This window comes from Chiloscyllium plagiosum, unplaced genomic scaffold, assembly GCF_037043375.1.
Source record: "Chiloscyllium plagiosum isolate Xiang-an unplaced genomic scaffold, Cpla_swu_hap1 HiC_scaffold_27, whole genome shotgun sequence".
NCBI classification, from domain to species: domain Eukaryota; kingdom Metazoa; phylum Chordata; class Chondrichthyes; order Orectolobiformes; family Hemiscylliidae; genus Chiloscyllium; species Chiloscyllium plagiosum.
The window spans coordinates 37,289,875-37,309,930 of record NW_028270165.1 but is presented as its reverse complement, the minus strand read 5'-3'; the positions used below and the strand labels follow the sequence as shown (position 1 = coordinate 37,309,930).

Genomic DNA, 20,056 nt, shown 5'->3' with positions numbered 1-20,056 from the left:
ACCTCTTTCCAGATCCTTTGAGACTCAACCTTACTCAACAATCCACTGTGCGGTACAGTCAATAAAGTTCCACATTGCATCTCTTTCAGCACACACGGGCAGCACGTGGCTCAGTGGTTAGCACTGCTGCCTCACAGCACCAGGGACAAGGATTTGACTCCAGCTTCAGGTGACTGTGCAAACTCCACACAGATCTTGTCCTCCCCGTGGCTGTGTGGGTTTCATCGAGATGCTCCGGTTTCCTCCCACAGTCCAAAGATGTGCAGGTTAGGATGAATTGGCCATGCTCAATTGCCCCATAGTGTTTAGGGATGTGTGGGTTAGGTATATTAGTCGGAATTAAATGGAGAGGTGTTGGGCCAAATGGCCTCATTCCGCACTGTAGGGATTCAATGTGGCAACCCCCCCGTTTGCATTTCCTGTAGGGGAAGTGGGGATGGGCCGAAATTCAGTGTGTGTGAAGCTAAATTAAATGCAGTGCTTTGCTTGAGCTCAAGCTGAGTGACGTTGTGGCGGACTGGAAAAGGAAGGTACAGTGTCTGTGGTTAGTGATGCTGCCTCACGGCACCAGAGAGCCAGATACAATTCCAGCCTTAGAGCCGTTGTCTGTGTGAATATTGCACATTCTCCGACTGGTGTTTGCAGCAGATTTCTTCCAGTGCACCTGTTTCTTCCCACTATCCAAAGATGTGCAGGTTTGGGTGAATTAGCCATGTTAAATTGTCCATAGTGTCCAGGATGTGTAGGTTAGATGCATTAATCAGGTGTAAATGTAGAGCAATCGGAGTAGGGTAATGGTGCTTTCAATTTCATGGAATTACAAAAGAAAAGAATGTTCCGCATAAAGTCGAATTGCTTGTTCTGAATTTCTACCTTGACTGACAGTGATGACTTTCATAATCTGTTTTTTCCAGTGCATTTGAAGATTTGAAGACTGAAGTTTCAAATTCAGTAGTTGAAGGGCTTATGCCCGAAACAGCAACTCTTCTGCTCCTTGGATGCTGCCTGACCTGCTGTGTATTTCCAGCACCACACATTTTGACTGACTCTCCAGCGTCTGCAGTCCTCATTTTCATGTCAATGACAGACAGTCAATCAATCCATTGGGACTGTAACGATTTTTGACTATGATTCTGTGAGAAGGAGCAAAATTCTTTGGTTTCTGTTTCAGTACGCTTTCAGCATCAGTGGAACTGGATGAGAGACGCTACTGTGGCAGCGCATTGAATGTGCAGCCGGTCACAATTATACAGCCTGGAAAGAGGAATTCACGGCAGGGAGGGTTTGTACATGCGTTTGTGTGCAGCTGAAGCTTTGGCCATGGAGAAACCAGAGGAATCTCGCCCCATGGAGAAACCGTGGAAGTGTGGTGACTGCGGGAAAGGCTTCAGTGTCCCATCTGCCCTGGAAATTCATCAGCGCAGTCACACCAGGGAGAGGCCGTTCTCCTGCCCAGAGTGTGGGAAGGGATTTATCTGCTCTTGCCACCTGCTGGACCACCGCCGAGTCCACACTGGGGAGAGACCATTAACCTGCCCCGAGTGCGGGAACAGCTTCACCCACTCCTCCCACTTGCTGGCGCATCAGCGTGTCCACACCGGAGAGAGGCCCTTCCCCTGCTCTGATTGTGCGAAGGCCTTCAGCAAATCCTCTGACCTGCTGAAGCACCAGCGGGTTCACACGGGGGAGCGGCCATTCAGTTGCTCCGAGTGCGGGAAGGCCTTTTGCGATTCCTCTGCCCTGCTGAGGCACCAGTGGGTCCACACAGGCAAGAAGCCTTTCCCCTGCCCTGAATGTGGGAAGGGCTTCAGCAGTTCCTCCTTCCTGCTGACACACCAGCGGGTCCACACTGGGGAGAGGCCATTTGCCTGCCCTGAGTGTGGGAAGAATTTTCTCCAGCCCTCCCAACTGCTGACCCACAGGCGGGTCCATACTGGAAACAAGCCATTCTCCTGCTCAGTGTGCAGGAAGGGCTTTGCGGTCTCCTCCAACCTCGTGGCCCACCGGCAGGTCCACACGGGGAAAGGCCCTTCAGCTGTCGCGAGTGCGGGAAGGCTTTCAGCAATTCCTCCCACCTGCTGAGGCATCAGTGGGTCCACACAGGGGAGAAGCCGTTCTCCTGCCCAGAGTGCGAGAAACGCTTTAACTGCTGCTCCCACCTACTGACCCACCAGCGGGTCCATAGAGGGGAGAGGCCATTCAGCTGCCCTGAGTGTGGCAAGAGGTTCACATTTTCCAGCAACCTGTGAAGACACCAGCGGGGGCACCAGTGCTCCCAACAATCGGATATTGCCAGTGACGCTACTGTGGATTAAACCTTGTGCCCCACTCTGACAATGGGTGCAGTGGGAAAGTTGGTGGGCTTTTAAAAAAATTTCTGGACTGCACACTGCCTCGCACCCCCAAGTGCAACTCTAAAGTGGCTCGGGGCGACATGGTGGCTCAGTGGTTAGCACAGCTGCCTCATAGAGCCATGGATTCGGGTTTGAATCTACTGTTTGATTCTCCCGTGTCTGCATGGGTTTCCTCCGGGTGTTCCGCTTTTGCTCCCACAATACAAAGATGTACAAGTTAGGGTGAGTTAGCCTAGCTAAATTGTCCATAGTGTTCAGGGATGTGTAAGTGTGGTGCAGTAGTCAGGGGTAAATGTAGACTGGTCAAAAGTGTGGTGCTGGAAAAGCATAGCAGGTCAGGCAGCATCTGAGGCGCAGGAGAATCGATGTTTTGGGCATAAGTCCTTCATCAGGATTCTCCTGGTCTTCGGATGCTGCCTGATCATCTGTGCTTTTCCAGCACCACATTCTTGACTCTGATCTCCAGCATCTGCAGTCCTCACTTTCTCCAAGTAAATGTAAAGTAATAGGGTTAAAAGAATAGGTCTGGGTGGGTAACTGTACGGAGGGTTGGTGTTGCCTTGTTGGTCCAAAAGGACCATTTACATTCTGTAGGGATTCTGTGATTCCATAAACTTTGCTTCCAGTGGGCGACATTACTCGGAGTCTGGGACTGCACGTTCCTAAGAATCCGCAGAAACCTAAGACCACAACACCACTGGAGCAGACATGAGGCCATTCAGCCCATTGAGTCTGCTCCACCATTTGTTAGAAACAAAAAATAATTGCGGTTGCTGGAATCCAAAGTAGGCAAGCAGGAGGCTGGGAGAACGCAGCAAGCCAGGTAGCATTAGGAGGTGAAGTTAGCATTTCGGGTATTAACCCTCCTTCAGGACTGAAGAAGGGTTCTTCCCAAAACATTGACTTCTGTATCAGAAACAATTTACCAGGATGTTGCCGGGGGTTGGAGGGTTTGAGCTGCAGGGAGAGGCTATTTGGCTGGGTGAGAGATTTAAAAGGGACATAAGGGGCAATGTTTTCACGCAGAGGGTAGTGCATGTATGGAATGAGTTTCCAGAGAAAGTGGAGGCTGGTACAATTATACCACTGAGAAGGCATCTGGTTTCGGACATGAACAGGAAGGGTTCAGAAAGATAATGGGCCAAATACTGACAAATGGAACCAAATTAATCTAGGATGTCTTGTCAGCGTCAATGAGTTGGACCGAAGGGTCTGTTTCCGTGCTGTACATCTCTGTCTACCGGTCCTGATGTAAGTTTTAAAATTGAGTCCAAGTAACTTTGAATAGTTCAGTCTTGTTGAACTCACCTCTTGAAAGGTTTCAAGTGAATCCCTCCAAGTGATACTGTTTAAAAATGCCGAGTTGGACAAAATATCCCATTAAGTTCGACACAAACCCACAGCTGAAGATATCAGAAATCACACAACACCAGCTTAGAGACCAACAGGTTTATTTGAAATTACAAGCTTTAGGAGCATTGCTCCTTCTTCAATGCTGCTGCTTCATCACTTCACCGACAAAGGAGCAGTGCTCTGAAATCTTGAGTTCAAATAAACCTGTTGGACTCTAACCTGGTGCCATTTGACTTCTGACCTTGTCCAGCCCAATCCAACACCAGCACTTCCACATCAGAATTGACTAATGAGATCAGATTTTATTCTGTGAGATTAAGTGAGATGCTCATCTGAAAACTCAAAACTGTTGGAGAGACAAAAAGACACGAGTCAGTGCTACAGCACGGAGACAGGCCCATCGGCCCAAACTGGTCCATGCCGACCAAAATGTCCATCAACAGTAACCCCATTTTCCTGCACTTGGCCACTATCCTTCTAAGCATTTCCTCTCCATGTGTTTGACCAAATGTCTTTTAAATGTTGTTAATGTACCTACCTCAACCACTTCCACTGGCAGCTCATTCCATACACAAGCCACACTCTAAACTTTTTGCCCCACATATTTTTTCAATCACTCCCCTCTGACCAGGTTTGTATGCTCTGTTTGGAGATGTAGGAGTAAAACTTCACAATAAAAGATTAATACAGCCTTTATTCATGACTCATGATTAAACAGAATTTCTCTGTTTACAGCTGTAATTGAGAGGCTTCTCTGAATTAGTTGACATGTTTGTAACAAGTTGTGAAACATGAAAGGGTTCTGAAAAGATTTACAAAGATACTGCCAGGGTTGGAGGGTTTGAGCTGTTGCAAGAGGCTGAAATAGCCCCAGTCTATTTTCCCTGGAGGGTCAGAGGCTGGGGGAGACCTTACAGACTGTTTCGCTGTAGAAGTGTTTCAGAAAAAAAAATCTCAAACCTTTTTCCGATTGTTGCCTTTGCCAACATCTGTTGGCCATTAGTGAAGTCCCTTAGCCCAGTCGAATCGGACCCTCTGCCTTTTACAACCCCTCTTGGGGAAAGAAAATCGAGATGACATAATCTTCTTAAAGGAGTAACATCATCACAACAGAGAGCACACAAACAGAAACATTTCTATCACAAGGTTGTACAGTTAACAGGCCAAGATAATGACTTTTCAATTTAGCCAATCAATTTAAATCCAGTCCTTTGGCTACCAATATCTATTAAATTTAAATCTGATGGTTTTGACAACAGAGGACCAATCCTATTGTAAAAACTCAATATGGCATCAAGGGTATAAAAGAAGGGGACAGTTGGACAGAACCCCAGAGCTAACTCCCCATTGCTAGAGCTAACAGTCCTCAGCACTAGAGAGAGACATCAGCTCTGACAGTCAGCTGTGAATGAGACAGCATCATTTACAAAAAAACCAGAAGAGCAGGAATTGCAGGAGGCATTCCTGACAAAAGATTCAATAGAAGGATGCTTAGAATATTCTGGAAGATGTAATCTGAGAGACTAAATTTTATTTCTTGTTGTTTTAGTGGGTCTTGTATTTACTGGAACAGCATATGACAAAAATCCTGTTTCATGCCAGAATCGTCAGTAGTTCAAAGGGATTTATTAGGTTTGTTAATAGTTTAGTTCAGTTGTTCACCATTCAAGTTGGATATGTAAATTGCTTTTTGTTGATTTTTAAATTGTCAGGGATTTATTTTTGTTTTTAAGACCAGAGCAGATGACACTACTTTTCACACTAATTTTCTGATTATAGAGCAATGCGCTCCTCTTTTGGTGTTTCGGTTTGAGATCTCAGAGGGGAGGGGATTCAGCATTCGCTTTATAACAGAATTGACGTGCCGTCCTGCTGAATGCAAAGGAGTCATTATTAATCCTAACCTCTCACTCTGATTGTGGGTGAATCGCTTTAATTTGAATACTGACTCAGAAACTGCACAGACAACCAACTGTTGAATCATAATTTACACTTTATTGTAGGTAGGAACCAAAATATAAAACCCCTCAAGTAAGCAAGTTCACCCTCACCCCCTTCGCTATCACCCAAATGATGGCGGAATTTAACATTGTTTCTACCAACAATGCCCATCTCTGGAAGTTTACAGGGGTTTGATGCAGGGTTGTTCTTCCAAGCACTGCAGCTGAAACGTTCTGGAGTTGAATTCTGGTGGAGTTCTGTCACTTTCAGATTTGTGGTGTCATGTTTCTTTAGATTCTAACACCATCTCCCCACACTTCTGGAGACCTCAGGTCTGTAGCTTACCTTCTTATCCTTGAGGGTTTTCCACCTGTTTGAAACAGCCTGTCCTGCAATTAACCCCTTTACGCCAAGGTAAAAACAATGACTGCAGATGCTGGAAACTAGAGTCGAGAGTAGAGTGGTGCTGGAAAAGCACAGCAGTTCAGACAGCATTCAAGAAGCAGGAAAAATTGACATTTCGAGCAAAAGCCCTTCATCAGGAATACAGGATTCCTGATGAAGGGCTTTTGCCCGAAATGTCGATTTTCCTGCTCCTTGTATGCCCTTTACACCAAGGCCTTCCTTCTACAAGCAGAATTAATTGTCCTTTTGTCACACAGTTATGAAACACCATTATCTCATCTGTCCAAAGAAACAGCTCATTGTTTTGCCTCCTTCTTCCCAGCGATGGTTAATGTATGTTATTTGTTAACTCCCTTGTAGCAGTTTCTCATTGGCCCTTTCGTTTCTTGGTCCAGAAAGCGTTATTGCTGACTCATGAAGTTATCAAAGGTCTGGAGTTTACAGGACCACACCACATTCCTGTCTGCCTCTTCCAGGAATAACGACTGCTCCTGAGATACTCGCAGTTCCTGACATTCCTTGGTATCCCCAAATACAATCCACATGTCAGGAAATTACTAGTGCTGCCCTGACACCAGACAGTCACTGTTGGAACAGAAGCATTATGGGAAGAAAATACAGAAAACTGAAGTGCAGAGAGACTTGGGAGTTCAAGTCCAGGATTTTCTCAAAGTAAACTTGCAGGTTGAGTCAGTAGTTAGGAAGGCAAATGCAATAATGGCATTTATTTTGACAGGACTTGAATACAAAAGCAGGGATGTACTTCTGAGACTCTATAAGGCTCTGGTCAGGCCACATTTGCAGCATTGTGAGCAGTTTTGGGCCTCCTATTAGCAAGGATGTATTGGCCCAGGAGGGTGTTCAGAGGAGGTTCACGAGAATGGGTCCCAGGAATGAAACGTTTAACATATGAGGAACTTTTGAGGACTCTGGGACTATATGGCGTTTAGAAGGATGAGGGGGGTTACAATTGAAACCTACAGGATATTGAACGGCCTGGACAGAGTGGATGTTGGGAAGATGTTTCCATTGTTAGGACAAAGTAGGACCCGAGAGTACAGCCTTAAGAAGAAAAGGAAGCCCTTTAGTTGGGAGATAAGGAAAGCCTTCTTCAGCCAGAGAGTGGTGTATCTATGGAATTCACAGCCACAGAAGGCTGTGGAGGCCAGGGCATTGAGCAGATTTAAGATGGAGACAGAAATATTCTTGAGTATCAAGGGTTCCGGGATGAATGGGCTTGAGAAAGTTAACAGCCACGATTGAATGGTGGAGTTGACTCAATGGGATGAATGGCCTAATTTCAGCTCCTATGGTCTTATGATATGCTGATGTGTGGAGAGGTGATGAGTGGGCAAAGAGATGAAGAGGGAGTAGAATTAAGGGGAAGCTGGATACAGCCACAAGGGAGAAAGAAATACAAGAACTGTACAATAAATGACAGAACTCTTAGGAGCACTGGCATGCAGAGGGATCTGGAAGTGGAAACAGAGGTGGTATGGTGGTCAAGAAGGCACATAGGACGCTTGCCTTTCCTGGGTGTGAGAGTTGGCAAGTTACATTACAGCTATTTATTTCAACCACATTCGGAATATTGTATGCAGTTCTGGTCACCACGCTATCAGAAGGACGTGGATGCTCTGGGAGAGGGTGCTTTCGTCAAGGGCTAATGTTGCGTAATAGGAGTAGGTGAATAAGTCTGTGTCAGTTACTCTTCAGAGGGTCAGTGTGCACATGTTGCACTGAATGGTCTTTTCTACACTAGGGATTCTATGTTACTCAGAGGTTTTTTTATTCTCCAGAGTGAAAAGAACAACAACAAAAGGGCACAGGTTCAAGGCAAGAGGAGGGCAGTCTACAGGAGAAGTGGAGGGGAAGGTTTTTCACACAGAGGGGCGATGGGTGGTGGAAGGAGGCATCTTAGCAACGTTTAAGGTGTATCTTGATAGACACATGAACGCGAGATGAACAGAAGGATAGAAACCGCACATGGGCAATAAATAGCAGGTCCAAGTGAGAATTAAGAATTGGCACAGGCTTGACAGGGGTGCCTAAACCAAATAAGAATGGCTTGTGACTGGGTTGTACTGATGCAGGTTTTCCCCACTATCCAAAAGTGGAGCGTTCCTATGAAACCTTTCATAAGGCAAAATAGCGTAAAGCGAAGAAGCAATGAACATTAATTCATTTATATTGTATATACTCAAGTAATAGTCAAATTTTTGACTACTTTTTAAGGTTAAATTTAGGGGGTCGACTGTTACTTGGATTCTACTTGAGGGGCTGAAATTCATGCCTGTCAAGATTCATACCGTATCATAAGCAGAAGCTCAACTGATGAATAAAGCAAAAAAAAATGGTAATTCTGAAAACTGAGTGGAGCATACAGACAACGGACTGGAAGACAGGAACAGAGCCGAACAACCGACAGACTGCAGAGCTGGAGTGGAACATGACGTCCATCACACTGTCTCACAAACATGGGTCTGTTGTCTATGAAGAACTAGGGTCGACTTTTACATGATCAGACTACTTTTCACAACACTTGCAAGAAAAAGAAATCAAACACGTCCAATTCGCCATGCATGGAGAACAGGAAATAAAGTAAAGAATTTTAAAAAAAAAGAGATTTCCAGCATTCATACACAACTATACATGTGCACATTTCCATTTAAATATTGGGTAGGTTGATTCTTTGGAAGATGACAATCGCAAAGAAATGAAGCTCTTCAACAAAATGCTGGATTTGGTAGAAAGATTAATTAGTACCCTCACTCCCCTCCCTCCACAGCCAAATCATCACTGGGCAAGACAAAACCCCAGGATCTAAATAACATACCTACATACACACACACACATACAATCCTACCCATTTTACGTGCAATTACCTCAAATCACATTTATAAAACATAACCATAGGGGTTTACACAGGCTCTCGTACACAATATTGCCTGTGACCTTCTACAGCGCTGTAAAGTGCTGCAAATCCCATGATGACAGTATTTCATATCTAATGTGTTAAATAACATTGTATATTTTATAAAAAAAAGATATCTATACATTATACACAATTGAATATCGGAACAGTTCAGTCAGATGGTACAGCCTGCCCTCCTACATGGATTATAGGTGTATGGAGAATTAGATCGTGATTCTAATAGAAATTATGTTTGTTTTAGGAATGGGAGTGATTGTGGCTCCAGGCTAATGGCGATCCGCCTTATCCCCCGGGTTCCCCCTCAGCCCAGCCCGGTACCTGGTAGAGTGAAGCCGCGGGTAGCTCCAGGCTCACGGTCCAGCACAGCACCGAGTGCAGCCTCTCCTCCAGCTTGTGCTCCGCCGGGCTTTACCCCCCGCCGCCGCTCCTCCACCTCCCGCCGCCGAAGAAGTCGCGGGCGCCTGCTCTCTCTCCTCCACCGCCGACATTTTTAATTTGTTTTCTCGTTCACCCGATAACCGTCACCTCCCCATTCCCGGGCCCCGGGAATTATACACAAATAAACAATAAACCCCACCGGGGACTGTCTCCTTTTCTTCACAACTTTTGTTTGAAAAGTTCCGACTTTAATTTGAAATGTATTTTAAAGGTATTTTCTGAGGTAAACGATGTCTGTCTGCCCCCCTCCCTCCGTCAGAAACCGCCCGCTGAGTCGATGAGAAAACCGCAGCCTCGCGCCGCCATCTTTGTTTTTCTTCTTCTTCCCGTCTCCTCCTTCAGTGACGCGCGTCATCCACGCTCCGCCCAATCAAAGCGCATCTTACTCCACCTGACCAATGGCGACCGGCGCCGGTTGTTACTGACAGAGTTTGTGTCCAATTGCCAATTTGGGATAAAAAAGGCGGGAGTCACACTTTTTTTCCCCTGTGACTGCACATCTCATTCCTTTTGCCTGTCTCTCCCGCAGGGGAGGGGGAATCCCAAACGAGAGGGCACAGGTTTAGGGTGAGAGGGGAAAGATTTAAAAGAAACCCAAGGATTAAAAAAAAAGTGTGAAAGTTAATTTGCCTCAAGAAAAGCCCCCTCTTACGACCTGAACAAAATAGATTGTTCACAGCCGATTACTCACTAAACAAGAAGGATGTTGTGAAACTTAAAAGAGTTCAGAAATTATTTATAAGAATGTTGCTAGGGTTGGAGGGTTTGAGCTACAGGGAGAGGCTGAATTGGCTGGGGCTATTTTCCCTGGAGCATTGGAGGCTGAGGGGTGACCTTATGGAGGTTTATAAGATCTTGACAGGAATGGATATGAGAAAAAGATAAGGTGTTCCGTGGGGTGGGGGAGTCCAGTACAAGAGGGCATTAGTTTTTGGGTTAAAGGGGAAAGATTTAAAACGGCCCCAAGGGGCAACTTTTTCAAATATAGGTTGGTGTGTGAACTGAATGAGCTGCCAGGAAAAATGGTGGAGGCTGGTACAAATACAACATTTAAAAGGCATCTGGATAGGTACATGAATAGGAAGTTTTAGAGGGATATGGACAAAGTGCTGGCAAATGGGATGAGATTAATTTAGGCTATCTGGTTGGCACATACCGAAGGATTGTTTTTTGTGCTCTACAACTCAATGGTTCTATTTCCACAGAGCCAGAACCAATTGCAAAAGGCTAGGAATAGGCCATTCGCCCCTAACACACTGTCCTCAATTGTGGCCTAAGTGAGCATATTTCAATTCTTAGTGCTATGTAATGAGCCAGACTTTATTAAAAATCTTAAAGCAAATGAACACTTAGGAGGCAGCGATTATAATATGGTAGAGATCAGTGTGCAGTTTGAAAGAGAGAAGGCAAAATTAGATGTAATGGTGTTACAGTTAAATAAAGGGCAATAAGGGAGGAACTGTCAAAAATTGACTGGAAGCAGAGCCTAGTGGGGAAGACAGGAGAGCAACAATGGCAGGAATTTCTGGATGTAATTGAGGACACAGTACAGCGGTTCATCCCCCCAAAAATAAAGATTATCGGGCAGCGTGGGGAGGGAGGGGGGAAGAAGACTGCCATGGCTGACAAAGGAAGTCAGGAAATGTATCAACGAAAAAGAGAGCCTATAAAGTGGCCAAGACCACTGGGAAATCAGAAGCTTGGGAAGACTACAAAAACAAACAGAAGATAACAAAGAGAGAAATAAGGCAGGAGAGGATCAAATATGAAGGTAAGTGGACCAGGTATGTTAGAAATGATAGTAAAAGTTTTTTTGCAATACATAAGAAACAAACCAGAGGCAAAAGTAGAAATTGGGCTGCTCCAAATTGGTGCAGGAAGGTTAGTGATGGGAGATAAGAAAATAGCTGAAGAACTTAATAAATACTTTGTGTCAGTTTTCACAGTTGAAGACATGAGTAATATCCTAACAATTAAGGAGAGTTAAGGGGCAGAGTTGAGTATGGTAGCCATTACAAAAAAGAAAGTGCTAGAAAAGCTAATAGGTCTAAAAATTGAGAAATCTCCTGGCCCTCCTGGCTACAGCCTAGCGTTCTGAGGGAGGTGGTTGAAGAATTAGCAGAGATGTTGGTTGTAATCTTTCAAAAATCACTGGAGTCAGGCAAAGTCCCAGATGATTGGAAAATCACTGTTGTAAGTCCTTTGTTTAAGAAAGGATCAAGACAAAAGCTGGAAAATTATACGCCGATTAGCCTAACCTCAATTGTAGATAAAATTCTAAAATCTATCGTTAAGGATGAGATTTCTAAATTCTTGGAAGTGCATGGCTGGATTAAAATAAGTCAGCATGGATTTAGCAAGGGGAGGTCGTGCCTGACAAACTTGAAGAGTTAACAAGTAGGTTAGACTTGGGAAACCCAGAGGATGTTATCTACCTAGATTTCCAAAAGGCCTTTGATAAGGTGCCTCATAGGAGGCTGCTGAGTAAAGTGAGGGTCCATGGTATTCGAGTTGAGCTACTGGCATGGACTGAGGATAGGCTGCCTGAGAGAAGGCAGAGAGTTGGGATAAAAGGTTCTTTTTCGGAATGGCAGCTGGTGAGAAGTGGTGTCCCGCAGGGCTCAGTGTTGGGGCTGCAGCTGTTCACTTTATATATTAATGATCTGGATAAAAAAGACTGGGGGCATTCCCACGATGTTCGCTGACGATACATAGTTCGGCAGACAGGCAGGTAGTTCTGAGGAGGTGGGGAGGCTGCAGAAAGATTTGGACAGTTTAGGAGAGTGGTCCAGGAAATGGCTGATGAAATTCAATGTAAGCAAATGTGAGGTCTTGCACTTCGGAAAAATAGAATACAGCATGGACTATTTTCTAAACAGTGAGAAAATTCATAAAGCCAAAGTACAAAGAGATCTGGGACTGCGAGTCCAGGATTCTCTAAAGGTTGACTTGCGGGTTGAGTCCATGCTTAAGAAAGCAAATATAAATGTTGTCATTTATCTCAAGCGAGTTGGAATGTAAAAGCAGCGATGTGCTACTGACACTTTATAAAGCTCTGGTTAGGCTCCATTTAGAATACTGTGTCCAATTTTGGGACCCACACCTCAGTAAGGATATAGTGGCACTGGAGCGTGTCCAGCGGAGATTCACACGATGATCGCTGGTATCATAGGCCTAACAGACGATGAACAGCTGAGGATCCTGGATTTATATTCATTAGAGTTTAGAAGGTTGAGGGGAAATCTAACAGAAACTTACAAGATAGTGCATGGCTTAAAAAGCGTGGATGCTGGTAAATTTTTTTCCATTAGGCAGGGAGACTAGGACCCATGGGCACAGCCTGATAATTAGAGGGGGTCAATTTAGAATGGAAATGAGGAGACATTTCTTCAGCCAGAGAGTGGTGGGCCTGTGGAATTCATTGCCATGGAGCGCAGTGGAGACCGGGACATTAAATGTCTTCAAAGCAGAGATTGATAAATTCTTGGTATCGCAAGGAATCTTGGTATCTCTATGGGGAGAGTATGATAAGTGGAGTTGAAATGCCCGTCAGCCATGATTAAATGGCGGAGTGGACTTATGACCTTACTTCCACTCCTGTGTCTTATGGTCTTAAGGAAGAGCTCTTTGCTATTCACTGTACCTCCACTCCTAATGATTTTATAAATCTTAGTAAGGTCACCCCTCAACCCGCTACACTCCAATGAAGACAGTCCCAACCTTTCCTTATAACTCAAACCCTCCAGTCCTGGCAACATCCTGGTAAATCTTTACGGAACTCTCTCTAATAGTATTCTTCCTATCACAGAGCCACCAAAACTGTACTCAGTACCCAGAAAGTGGCCTCATCAACATCCTGTACAACCTCAACGTGATGTCCCAACTTCTATACTCAATGGGGTGGACAGTGAAGGCAATGGTGCGAAATGCCTTCTTTATCACCTGTCTACCAGTGATGCAACTTTCAAAGAACTATATACCTGAACCCCCTAACTCCACCCCCCTCCCCCCGCCACCACTGCCAAAGTGTCTCTGTTCTACAACACAACCCAGAGACCTACCATTAACTATACATAGCAAAGCTGAAAATTCTTCGCCTGAAGCCCACTGAAGACGTTACCCAGTAGGTAACGAAACATCTGGAAATGAACCTTGCAGCTCAGCAAGCAAACCTACATCCAAAACCTCAACCTGAGCTACAAATCTTCTCAAAACTCACTATGTCCAGCCCTTCCTTGTTTAGCAAAATGCAACCTCTCACATTTATTCATACCTCTCTCATAGGCGCACACACACATACACCCCACAACACACTCACAGGCTTAAACTCCATCACACTCACACTTCACTCTTATGCACGCACTCAAACACAAACTCACATATACACACACACACACACAACACTATGGAGTGAATTTGTATTGGCAGAATTATATTTGCAGATACTTTCAATTTTGCTCAAAAAGCCCACAATCTGCAGGCAGTCAATCCATGCAATATTTTATAAATTCCTACTTTGGAAATAGAACCAGTCTGATTCAAGATTGGAATACTGACAGACTCGAATCTCACATCTTTAATGCATTGTCTGAACTGAGATGTCACTTTTTTGATAAAACATTAAGTCATCTCAAGAACGTGACTTTAAAGATGTTCTGGGATTTACATATTAATGAATCAAAACCTGCAACCCATTCTAAAAGATGAAGGACATAACAACAATCTAGGTTTGTTCAATATATCCTATCAGTCACATGACACTGTGATCTTTTGCTATACAATCGGTGTATTATTCCCCGGCCAACAGCTACCCGATGAAGGAGCAGCACTCTGAATGCTCGTGCTTCCAAATAAACCTGTTGGATTATAACCTGGTGTTGTGTGATTTTTAACTTTATCTACCCCAGTCCAACACCGGCACCTCTACACCGTTTCCAGTGAACGCAGCCCACATCTCCCGCTGCTGCCAGTAAACTATACAATGCTGATGAAACGGTGCAGTACCTGCACTTCTGAAAAATTTACAACTTATAACGATACGAGCTACTCATTCACTGCTCCATCTGATACATGACATTGGAAACTTAGTGCAGGAGGCTGAAATGAAATGAGCAACTTTAAACCAAAAACCTCTTGGAGCTCAAAGCCTTCAATGAGAGTCTGAGCCTGGCGATAAGTTCAGGTAACCTTTATTGTGACCCAACGTTGTTACAGCATCAGATCCCCCCCCAGCATAAAGGTGTAGAAAAAGTAGCTGCTTTTTAAATAGCTCAAGGTCAAAGCGTGCACCCCCACCCCACACCACCTTACCTTCTTTACTATGGTTACCACCGAGTTGTCAGTTTGTAATTGGATCCTTGGTACAGCCTTAACTGTAGGAAGTATTGCCTCACTCAGCAATTTCAACCCATACCCTGTAAACAAGTAAGTGTTTACCCACTCAATGACCGGTGGCAGTGGTGGGCAATGAAGAGTCAACCATGCTATTGTGGGTCTGGAGTTACGTGTAGGCCAGACCGGGTAAAGGATGCAGCTGGGACAACTGAGTGAATCCTTCCCTACAACAGCAGTTTCCTTCCCTAAAAAGGGATGTGAGTGAATCAGATGGGTGATGTCCCCCAAACAATCATTTCTTCATGAAGTTCTGAACTCCAGATTTCTGACCGAAATCCAATTCCACCATCTGCCATGGCAGGATTCAAACCTGGCAGTCCCTGGAACTGGGTTGATAGTCCAGTCAATAAGGCAATTGGCTATCCCTACTTTATTCCCTCTGCGATGGCACATGAACTCGCTGGTGCCTCCGCAGATGGGAAGCGCGGGTAAAGCCCTTCTCACACTGAGAGCAGGTGAACTGCCTCTCCCCAGTGTGCACCTGCCAGTGGGCCAGCAGGATGGAGGAATTGCTGAAAGCCTTCCCACACTCAGTGCAGAAGAACGGCCTCTCTCCAGTGTGCCCCTGCCTGTGGGCCAGCAGGGTGGAGGCCTGGGTATAGCCCTTCCCACACTCGGGGCAGCTGAAGGGCCTCTCCCCTGTGTGGACCTGCTGGTACCTCACCAGGTCAGAGGAATTGCTGAAGGCCTTCCCGCATTCGGGGCAGCTGAAGGGCCTCTCCCCAGTATGACTGCGCTGATGAGTCTCCAGGATAGAAGGGACACAGAAGCCTTTTCCGCAGGCGCCACACTTCCACGGTTTCTGCACGGGGCGGGATCCATTGGGCTTCTCCATGGCCGAAGCTTCAGCTGCACACAAACGCATGTACAGCCCCTCCCTGCCGTGAATTCCTCTTTCCAGGCCGTATAACTGCTTCAGGTTCCACAATCAGTGCGCTGCAACAGTAGGGTCTCTCATCCAGTCCCATTGATGCTGAAGACGTGCTCCTACAGGAACCAAAAGGCTTTGCTACTTCTCACAGAATCACAGGCAAAAATTGTTGCAGTCCTGATGGACTGAGTGACTGTCGGACATTGACGTCGAAGTGAGGACTGCAGAAGCTGGAGAGTCAGAGTTGAACAGTGCGGCGCTGAAAAAGTACAACAGGTCCGGCAGCATCCGAGGAGCAGGAAAGTTGATGTTTCGGGCATTAGCCGTTTATCTGTTGATTTTGAAACTTCCATCTTCAGATCATCAAATGCTTTGTAAAAAGAGATTACAAAAGTCATGACTGTCAGTGCAAGGTAGAAATTCAGAACAAGCAATTCTACTTTCTGTAGAACATTCTTTTCTTTTGTTATTCCACACTGAAAATTGAAAGCACCATCGCACTCTCTCTCTCCCCCTCTGTTCTCACACTGCTCTAACTAATTCTCCTGAAGGTGCTGATTCAGGATCTTACAGGGGCAGAACAGCAAAAACTTCAAGACTGACATCTCTCTGAATTTTGGATAACTCCACTGCTGAGAGTGAGCAGGTCTGATTATGGGAAGCTGAAAAAATAGTGTCAGTTCAGGGTGAACCTGCAATGCAAGTTCTTGAGGAACAACCAGACATGAAGTGGTTAACATCCCTGGAAAGGAGAGAGCAAAATGAGACATCAAAGGCATTAACACCGACACCAGGGAGAAATTGAACATACAGATGTGGCAAGCCAGAGTCAGAGATATACAGCATGGAAACAGTCCAACTCGTCGATGCCAACCAGATATTCTAAATTAATCTAGACCCATTTGCCAGCATTTGGCCCATATCCCTCTCAACCCTCCATTTTATATTTCCATCCAGATACCTTTCAAATGTCATAATTGTACAAGCATCCACCATTTCCTCTGACAGCTCATTCTTTACACGCACCACTCTCTTAATGAAAGAGTGAATTTGGCACAGTGAATCCATCTTACCCATAGTGCCCAGGGGTGTGTAGGTTAAGTTAGCACGGCCAATCCATGCTAACCTGCACATCCCTGGGCACTATGGGTAAAGTAGCACAGCCAATCCACCCTAACCTGCACATCCCTCGACAATATGGGTAACTGAACACTGCCAATCCACCTGAACCCATCCAAATCAGAACACTATGGGTCATTTAACATGGCGAATCCACCCCAACCTGGACAAAGTTACATATAACACAATACCAGGTTACAGTCCAACAAGTTATTTCGAAGCACCGGCTTTCGGAGTACTGCATCTTATTCAGTTGGTTGTGGAGTACAAGATCATAAGACACAGAATTTATGGAAAAACATTATAGTGTCCTGCCACTGAAATTATATAGTGAACAAACCTGGATTGTTAAGTCTTTCATCGTTTAGAATGGGTTGCAGGTATCAATAATATGCAAGTCCCAGAACTTCCTGTCAGGCTCCTTCTCGAGATAACTTAAGGTTTTATAAGAAAAGGTGACATCTCAGCTCAGATAATGTATGAAAGGAGTGAGGTCAGAGTCTGTCTGTATCCCAATCTTGAGTCAGCCCGCTTCGATTTGCAAAGTGGAATTTACAAAATATTACATGTATTGACTGGCAGCACATTGTGCATTTAGAGTTATACAATCATAGATGGACAGCATGGAAACAGACCCTTCAGTCCAACTCATCCATGACGACCAGATATCCCAACCCAATCAAGTCCCACCTGCCAGCAACTTGCCCATATCCCTCCAAACTCTTCCGATTCACATGCCCATCCAGACTAGCCTCCACCACTTCCTCTGGCAGCTCATTCCATACACATACCACTCCCTGAGTGAAGAAGTAGCCTCTGAGGTCTCTTTCACCCTAAACCTATGCCCTCTAGTTCTGGACTCCCCCACCCCAGGGGAAAGACTTTGTCCATTTATCCTATCCATGCCCCTCATGATTTAATTAAATCTCTGCAAGGTCACCCCTTAGCCTCTGACGGTCCAGGGAAAACAGCCCTTGCCTATTCAACCTCACCATATAGCTCAAATGCTCCAATCCTAGCAACATCCTTGTAAATCTTTTCTGAACCTTTTCAAGTTTCACAACATCTTTCTGATAGTAAGGAGACCAGAATTGCATGTAATATTCCAACAGTAGCCTAACCAATGTCCCGTGCAGCCGCAACATGACCTCCCAATTCCTGTACTCAATACTCTGACTATTAAAGGAAAGCAGACCAAATGCCTTCTTCACTATCCAATCACTATACTATTCTTCACTACCTACAACTCCACTTTCAAGGAGCTATGAAACTGCACTCCAAGGTCTCTTTGTTCAGCAACACTCTCTAGGACCTTACCATTAAGTGTATAAGTACTGCTAAGATTTGCTTTCCCAAAATGCAGCACCTCACATTTATCTGAATTAAACTCCATCTGCCACTTCTCAGCCCATTGGCCCATCTGATCAAGATCTCGTTGTAATCTGAGGTAACCTTCTTCGCTGTCCACTACACCTCCAATTTTAGTGTCATCAGCAAACTTATAGCTATACCTCATATGCTCACATCCAAATCATTTATATAAATGATGAAAAGTAGTGGACTCAGCACAGATCCTTGCGGCACTCTACTGGTCACAGGCCTCCTGTCTGAAAAAACAACCCTCCACCACCACCTTCTACCTTTGAGCCAGTTCTGTATCCAAATGGCAAGTTCTCCCTGTATTCCATGAGATCTAACCTTGCTCACCAGTGTCCCATGGGGAACCTTCTCGAACACCTTACTGAAGTCCATATAGATCACATGTATTCTCTGCCCTCATCAGTTCCCTTCGTTAGTTCTTCAAAAAAACTCATTCAAGTTTGTGAGACATGATTTCCCCACACGGAAAACTATGTTGACTATCCCTAATCAGTCCTTGCCTTTCCAGTACATGTACATCTTGTCCCTCAGTTGGATTCCCTCCAACAACACCGACGTCTGGCTCACTGGTCTATAGTTCCGTGGCTTGTCTTTAACACCTTTCTTTAACAGTGGCACAACGTTAATCAACCTCCAGTCTTCCGACACCTCACCTGTGACTATCAATGATACAAATATCTCAGCAAGAGCCCCAGCAATCACTTCTCTAGATTCCCACAGAGTTCTTGGGTACACTTGATCAGGTCCTGGGAATTTATACACTTTTATTCATTTCAAGGCATCCAGCACTTGCTCCTCTGTAATATGGACATTTTTCAAGATGTCACCATCTATTTCCCATCTATCTTCCATATCCTTTTCCACAGTAAACTCTGATGCAAAATACCCATTTAGCATCTCCCCCACCTCCAGCGGTTCCACATAAAGGCCACCTAGCTGATCTCTGAGGGGCCCTATTCTCTCCCTACTTATTCTTTTGTCCTTAATGTATTTGTACAAATCCTTTGGATTCTCTTTAACTCTAGTTGCCAAAGCTATCTCATGTCCCCCGTTTTCCCCTCCTGATTTCTCTCTTAAGTATTCTCCTACTCCCTTTATACTGTAAGGCTTCACTCAATCTGTCCTGTCTATACCTGACATATGCTTCCTTCATTTTCTGAACCAAATCCTCAATTTCTCCAGTCATCCAGCATTCCCTATACCTACCAGCCTTTCCTTTCACCCTAACAAGAATATATTTTCTCTTGACTCTAGTTATCACAGTTCTGAAGGCTTCCCATTTTCCAGCCGTCCGTTTACCTGCAAACATTGGCGCACAATCAGCTTTTGAAAGTTCTTGCCTAACACCGTCAAATTTGTCCTTCCTCCAATTTAGAATTTTTGAGCAAAATAGAATGTATCTGCAAATGTAATGCTGCAAATTCAAATTCATCCCCATGGAGAGTGTGGTTCTATGTGTGTAATAGAGAAACCCTGTTTCCATGCTGCATATCCATATGTCTATTTGATAACAGATGCTTTATTTTTGTTGGTGCAAGTATTGTTGTAAATCATAGCTGGGTACTAATAGTTATATGTAAGGGAGAGAGAATTCCTCAGGTAGAGCACTATCAGAATCCTGGGAGACCCCTACTTCAGATTTACTTGGACTAGTTGACAGTCTGGGAGATTATGGATTGGGTCTCAATTGACTAAATGTTTTATTTTTCCCGAACGTGTAAAAGGGGGCGTTAAAGCTTCAGCAGAAATCCAGCAGAGCTGAGAACAGACCAACATCTGTGGGAACAGGGAGATCAACAGAGGACAGAGAAATCCGGACCTGAAATCCAAGCTGACACCAGACTACCCTGTGATCAGTGCTTTGAT

At 44.9% G+C, this 20,056-nt stretch overlaps 1 pseudogene; it reads right to left on the bottom strand.

Annotated features, from left to right (window-relative positions):
* LOC148143636 (uncharacterized) overlaps positions 1 to 15,655 on the bottom strand; it is a 96,831-nt pseudogene extending 81,176 nt beyond the window's left edge.
* Positions 15,656 to 20,056: the final 4,401 nt, after the last annotated feature.